Here is a 7,653-nt window from a genome sequence, read left to right on the forward strand (position 1 = left end):
GGGACACTCAGTCATGAGAAGCATACCTTGTGAACAAAGGAATCCCCCTTAAACCAATACACTTGTTGTATATTCATATATCCTTCATGGTTATGCATACATTCTATTTAAAACAAGACCTCTGTCCGTTGTATGTCAACTGTTTCCTTTAATCCCCAAGGCGTCTTCGAGTCTGAGCAAGGCCTGAAGAAATTAGCTTCTTCTGATCAGAAAACCATAAATTCCTTTTCTCTGGAAGATTTAGGTGTTCCTCGAAGCAAGCATCTCATCCCCAAAAAAAAAGTCCCCCCACTTAGGTAGTCTCTATTTTTACATTATGTTGGAACCTAAAACTATATTTAACACACTACTTAAGAGAATTTATACAGCATAACTTTCTAACATTACACATATAATATTAATTGTAATACTTGTGAAAAGCCAATCATAAAACATGCATTTTTCACAGGGACGTTGAGCTCTGCTGTCATGGAGTTTCACATTTATAGCAATTCGTTATTTTTATTGTCATTAGGAAGCTACTAAGGAACATCCCAGGTGGCGTGCGGCCCTGTGAGAAGCAAAGCTGTGTTTAACAACCCCCGGGCAGAATGGGGCAGAAAAGGGGGAAAAAGGGCCAGGATCATCCCAGGAGGGCTGGAGCAGGACAAAGCCTCCATCTGCTCACCCTTGTTTCCCGAGGTGTGAGCTTTGCCTCCCCCCTTTTCCTCCTGCTAATTCCGAGCCAAATTATCTCTGGGAGCAAAAGCTGGATTTCTTCTCATTCCTTCTGAGGGGCCTCTCACTTCCAACTTTATTGTGTGGTGACAGCAGGGATGGCCCTGCCAAGGGACCCCAGGGGTGAGGGGTACAAGTGCAGCCCCTGCCCTGTGCTCATCCCTCCTTCCCGAGCGTGTCCCAGGAGCTCCTGCCTCAGTTTCCCCAACCGGAGCCCTGGGCAGACATCTCAGGATGAGCCAGCTGCCAGCTGTGAGGTGTCCAGGTGACCCTGCCAGCGTGTGCAGCCGTGCCAGAGCGCTGGCAGGTCCCTCGGGAGAGGCTCAGGGTCACAGAACACAAGGACAAGGGCAGTGACAGGGCAGAGGAGGGGACAGGGCTGTCCTGGCACTGTCCCTGTCCCGCAGCCCCCTCCCAGCCCCAGCCCTGCCTGCTGCTGCTGCTCCCTGCCAGCTCTGAGCAGAGCCCAGCTGCGGGGAAGATAAATAGCCCCATTTTGCATGCTAATGGCATCCCAACCCCCAGCCACTTCCCATCCATCTATTTTTGGTTTTCGCTGGAGAAAAATAAATAAATAAATAAATGAAAAATAAAATGCCTTTTGCCAAACAGTTGGGGTGGCAGAGAGGGAGGGAGGCTGCAGTGTCCCAGCTCTCCTGCTCACCCTGGGGTGAGGGCAGAGCCCATGGGAGCATCCTCAGCATCAGGGAGGGGTGTGGGACCCCCTGACTCCCCAGCCTGTCCAGTGATCTTGGACCCCTCTGAATACCCAGAGCTGCATCCATGTTCTGGCACACCCAACGTCATGGAGCACCAGTGGGTCTTCCCTGTGGGCTGGGTGTGGTAAATTTGGGGGGTTTTGGAGGTAAATTGGGTTCCCCCATCCTGCTAGAGGATGAAGGACTAAGAGGAGCCCATTGGGAGCCTCCCTGACCCATGGATGGATGGGGACAGCAGGGAAGTGTCCAGTCTCTGCTGAGGCCCTGAAAGCTGCAGGAATTTCACTTTTGGGACAATCTCCTGGAAAAACTGAGCTGAGGTGAAGGATGGCAGCAGGGTGACCCCAGAATGGGGCTGGTGCTTGGGCTCTAAACCTTCTCTCTTTACACAGTAACTCTTACACAACAAGAAAACTCAGAATAATTTCTAGGTTAAGTAAAATCAACCATAAATGAGTTTTAATCATCTCTGGGGATGGTTGGCATGTCCTGGTGAGTGCAGGGGAGGGCACTGGCTGTGTGTCCCACCAAGCCTGGGCAGCAGAGGCACTGGCAGCTCTGGGCTGACCTTCCCTTGGAGCACAGCAGGATGAGCTGCTCAGGATCCAGCCCTCAGGCATCCTCTCCAGCCCAGCTCTACCTTTTGGGCACTCCATGGGTTTTTCCTTGTGTTTCATTTTGCTACCCAAGCCTGGCACTGGGCTGCTGCAGGAACATGGCCAAAAGCCCAATGGGGTAATTAATCAGCAATTATTCTGATTAGTGCAACTGGGGGTTGCAGGGTGGGAAGCAAGGTGGGGAGAAATCTCTCAGCTGCTCCTGGAATCATCAGGATCAGGAGGTGGTCCATCCCCACGTGGGAAGGAATGGCCTGTGCATTGCTCTGTGCTCACGAAATACCTTAAAGCAGGGTGTGAAGCAGGAAGAAAAGATGTTTTCTCCCTGGTGCAACAAAATCTGCAGGGGTGAAGGGGCAGCAGCCCCTGTTAAAGTTGCAAATATGCTGCAGTTTAACCTGCAGGGAGCTGCTGTCGTGTCTGCATGTTGGCAGAGTGCTTACCACCCTCGGTGGTGTTTTTGGGGAGGGAATAAAACCCCAGAGGGGTGAGACCACCCACAGCAGGTCACTCCTCTCTCCTGGGTGCACAGAGTCATCCCATTTCTGCTTTGGGACTTTCCAAGCTCAGTTTGTGTGTGTGTGGCTGAGGAAAAGAGGTGGGAGGGGATGCTGGGCACATCAATGTTCAGAATCATTCAGAAAGCTTGAAAGTGAGAAAAAATCACTTGGATGAGCGCAAGGACGAGCTGACCAAGGCAGATCCTGCCAGGGACTGGGATCGGGGTCCGGCCCAAAGCCCAGCAAGGAGCAGCCCAGCCCAGGGCCGGGGCGCTGCGGCCCCTCGGTGACACAAAGCCGCCTCTGTGTCCCCGGGGAGAGCAGAGGCAGCGGCGGCTTCTCCCGGGACAACGGGAAAACAAACCCCGGGGCTCTCCCGAGGCTGGGAATTCGTGTTTTTAAATATCACATAGCACTGCAAGAATGCATCCGCAGGGCAGGATCAGCGCTGGGACTCTTCCCAAGTTCTGTTTCCTGCTGCCTGCCTCTGGCAATAGGAGAAGGGGAAACGGCTTTAAACTAAAAGAGGGGAGATTTAGGTTAAATATAAGGAAAACTTTATTACAGCAGGGGTGGTAAAACACTAGTTCAGGAAGCTGTGGATGCCCCATCCGTGCAAGTCTTCCAGGTTAGGCTGGACAGGGTTTGGATCACCCGGGTTTAATGGAAGATGTCCCTGCAAAAGCCAGAAGGTTGGAATGAGATGGGATGGACTTTAAAGGTTCATTCCAACCCAAATTGTTCCACGATTCTACGAAAATCCCAGTTGCAAAACACCTGCCTGCAAGTCCTGAGCAGAAATCCAGCCCCTTCCTGTGTGCCAGTGCCAGGCACAGGGACAGACATCCCAGAGGCACTAGGAATGCCTGTAGCAGTGTGAGCCCCTCAGCTGAGCCCTCAGAGAGCAAAGAACCCAAATTTGGCCACTGAAGCCCCACATTTGCACCCTCAGCCAGTGTGATGCTTGCAGGGTGGTGGTGCCATTGCTTTACAGTCCCAAATGGGATGATTACTTGGATTTCAGATGTGGAAGTGCAAGAGAAGAACAAAACAGAGCTTATTTTTAATCCCTGTTGTCTCAGTTCCTAAATTAACACTTTTGGAGCCTGTTCTCACTTGATTATCACCCAATGCCGTGAAATCCTCTGAAGACAGGATGTCCTACTTAACAAATCAACTCCGTATTAGGTAAATATACATTCTGAAGTTTTAATTAGTCCCATGCTACTATACAGAGGCACTCTGAGGACTCATCTGCAGCATCTGCCCCCCTCTGCACCCCAAGCCGAGCTCTGGTGTGTGGTGGGAATTTTGCCAGAGGCAGCAGCAGCAGGTGCCAAGATCCCACAGCAGCTGGGAGGGAGTGAAATGCCTTTGAGTGTCACCTCCAAGCCATTGGAGGTCTCAGTGACAATTAGCAGAGATTCCTAAAGGGTCTTCAACACGAGGCTCACACTCTCAGCAATCCAGAGAGTGGAGCTGGCGTCAGCCGCAGGTTTGCTGGGAAGAATCCCCACGTAGGAGAGAGCTCAAGGGCACAGTGTCTTGCCAGCAGAATGTTAATGATGCTGCCCAAATGGGATTCCTTAAAATTGTCTTTTCATCTGGGAATGCCCAAAGTCAAGAGCTCTGGCAGATGGATGAATATTTCCCAAGGTGCCAAATGATTTGGGCTGCTGGGTGAGCTGGGGGAGGAGAGTCCCTGTGCTAAGGGCAGCATATCCCTGGCCCTGCCCTCCACTGTTCCAGGTTCATCTCCCACAGCTGAGCCAACAGCAAAGCTGCTGCCTCTGGTCATCATTGACCCAGAGTAACAGGCTTGGGTTTGGGGGATTTTCACTTGTTCCTGCCACCCAAGATGGTGCAAGCTCCAACCATGGGAAGGGTAAGGAGTGAAGGTGAAGGTGAAGGTGAAGGCAAAAATGAAGGTGAAGATGGTGATGAAGGTGAAGACAAAGGCAAAGGTGTAAGCTGAAAGTGAAGATGATGATAAAAGTAAAGTTGAAGTGGTGATGAAGGTAAAGGCCTGCTAAATCCCCCAAAACACCAGGTTTCCCATTTGCTTCCCAATTCTGTTATTCCATATCCTTTCTACTCTCTCCATCTGTCCTGCACTCCCATCCATGACTCCTTCCTAAAAACCAGTGTCCCTTGCCCTCTCCGGTTCCCCAAACCTCTCTTCTTCAGTAAGGGATGACATTAAAACAATCTGATCTCTGCATCACTGGGGTGACAACCCTTGGGGGACACCAGTTAATCCATCCCACCATCCTCACTGGGACCAGCACTCCCTGCATCCTGAGAGACGCAACCAAAGGTGAGAGCAAACACGGAGCACCAGGATGTCCGAGCATTTGAACTCTGACATTCCCTAACTTCTGATTTTGCAGCCTGGCTGTGTGAGCAACCAGCTCTCAGATGCCAGAGCAGCGTGCAGTGGCAATCAGAGCACGGCAAATCAATTCATGTCAGGCTGTACCTCGCAATGTAAATAATAAATCGGATTCAGTAGCAACTGAATGAAGCCCAGAGCCCTGAAATCGGGGCTTGGAGAAAATAAGAACTTGAGGGTGTTAAGATGAAGCAGGGTAGTGTATGGTCATTAGCTGTGAGATGCTGAAAAACTCTGCTTGGATAATGGTTTTCATTTGTGCTCATTCTGGGCACTGGAATAACAAATGCAGCACTGTGATGGTGGCAATGCCCAACCTGGGGAGAGCCCTGGTGAGGATGGGAGCATCTGTCCTGCTCGGGCTTCAGTTCCCTAATGGAGAGCAGATGGAGCTGGACGAAATTATTTGGCCCAAAAAATTACAACACATGTAAAAATAAAACCCTGTAATTAGTGGGAATTTCATCAGGTTTCAGCTGGGACAGAAAAAGCCAGAGAGCAGTGTTCAGCTGCTGCAGAGTTGCAGCTGGACATGAGGCAGTCTCAGCACAGGGTGGGCTGAGCTACTGCAGGAGCAGCAAAACCTCCCCATACCATCAAGTACTTGTGATCTTCTTAAAATACTTTATTTTTTTTCAATACAAAAGAGAATTAAAATACTATTCTTATGTGTTTTGCCCTTGCTGGGCATTGATTTGGAACCTGGCAGAGGTGGATCCTGCTGTCCTGCCGTGTCCTTGCAGAGTTACATCATGTGTGCCTTTTGATTGAATTAAGTTGCAAATTCACAATTTAACTTGGGGAAACAATATTAAAAAGAAAAAAGCCAGTCCTCTGTTCTGAGGGAAAGGAGATGCTCAGGCTCTCAAATAATTACAGACTGCTTTGAAAATAACTGTGACGTGCCAAAATCCAATTAGAAATATATCTATATAAACCTCCAAATGGAAGAGCTTTTGTTGTTTCAACCCCTCTCTGTGTGCCAGAGAGCAGAAAAGAGAAAGCAATGCCTTGGATGTCCTCTGCCAGTGAATCATGAGCCTTGGGAAGATGCAGATGTCATGCTGTGAGTGACAAGAGGGTCACCTGCCCAGCCAGGGGCCAGAGGACAGCACAGGTACCTCTGGGCTCCGTGAGCCAGCGCTCTGATGTGACCTGAAACACCTCCGCCTTGGAGCACTGAGCTTTGGTTCTTTTATTATCAGCATGAAAATAAATTCTTTTCAGGGAGAGATTTTCATAACACTAAATATTTCCATGCCTGGTTGAGATAAGCACCATCCATCAGCCTGCACCAGGCAGGAGGCTTCAGCACGAAGCTGTTTTCGATTCTATCTCCCTGCAAGTGCCTCAAAAAATTCATTTGGAAGCCTTTGCACAAAAAAATTGGGAGGGGGGTGTGGGTAGGGGAGGGGTGCTGGGATTTGGGAAAACCCTTCCATGTGTTTAGCTTGGCAGTGTCTGTTCCCAACCCGTGGGGCTGCAGTGAGGAGGGGTCCCCAATGCCCACCTGCATTCACAGCCCCAGGCCTGTGGTTGGGTGCCATGGGGGGCTTTGTGGAGGTGACATCCCAACAGAGCACGATGTCCCAAGGCCACCAAGACCACGTGCCCAGCCACTGATGGATGTGTGATTCTGGTTCCTCCTCCTTGCTGGGTGCTCCCTTTTTCTGCTGATGAGCTGTTTTCATTAACGAGCAGACAAGCAAAGCACCAGAGAAATTAGCCACTTTTCTCCTTGGACAAATAACTTCCGTCTGAAGGCTTTTCATCTCCTCCCTCTCATCCTCGCGGGGCGCGGCAGGAGGAAAGCTGATGTTTAATTACTTCCTTTATTCTCTGAAAAACGAACGTGCTGAATCATCCCAGCCTCACACCCTCTCCAGAGCCGGCTGTTGGGGAGGGATGGGACCCACGGGAACACTGGTGCTCTCCCTACCCAAATCCATGTGCACGTGGAGGGGAGCCTGTTGGTCCAGAGCTCAGTGGAGCCACTGCCCCCAGCTTGTCCCCTTCCCACACCATCACTGCCTTGGGAAAAGCAGCCCTGGCTCATGCTTTGACTGTCCCAGGATGTGTCTTGGTGTCTTTCCCTAAAAAACTGTTTAACCCCAGCTGTTTTACTCCTGTTTAACTGTGGAAAGTCCTCAACCAGACATTAAAAGACCCAAAGTCAGACCAAAACCCAAGACAGAGTTGCCAGGGCTGTTTAAAAGATGCCCCATCATGGTGGGGATTGAGTCACAGCCCAAGAGTGAAGCTGGATGCTGTAAAACCAAGGATGGCTGGAGCATGGAGCAAGTGTGGGGGCCACACCACCTCCCAACCCTCCCCATGCAGCCCTAGGCTCAAGGTTTTTCTGAAAATAATTTGGAATTTCAGATGGATGAGCAGTCTGAACGTCCTCAGGCACCCAAACCCCACCACAGTATCCCCAGGCCATTTGGATGCTGGGCTAGCACCAAGCTCATTTGCAGATGAGGAGGAAACAAATTCCATCCCCTGGACATGTGAACCCTTTACTGGAGAAGTGCAATTGCTACCAGAAAAAAAAATCACAGAAAGCAAAGGCTGGAAAACAGCACAGCACTTATTTTTAATAACAGCTTGGTGTAATCTGCACACATTTCTCAAGCGACATCAGCCTTTTCCTGCCAAGGCCCCTCTTCAACCATATTTCTCTTGGAAAATTTCTGCCATGGCTCAAA

General features: G+C 50.3%; 1 protein-coding gene across 1 annotated transcript in view; it reads left to right on the forward strand.

Moving 5' to 3' along the window:
- The window catches only part of RGS19 (regulator of G protein signaling 19), a 120,499-nt gene that overhangs the window by 107,818 nt on the left and 5,028 nt on the right, over nucleotides 1–7,653 (forward strand). The gene's annotated exons all lie outside the window — the stretch shown is intronic.

The sequence above is a fragment of the Lonchura striata genome, chromosome 17, assembly GCF_046129695.1.
Source record: "Lonchura striata isolate bLonStr1 chromosome 17, bLonStr1.mat, whole genome shotgun sequence".
Classification (NCBI taxonomy): Eukaryota; Metazoa; Chordata; class Aves; order Passeriformes; family Estrildidae; genus Lonchura; species Lonchura striata.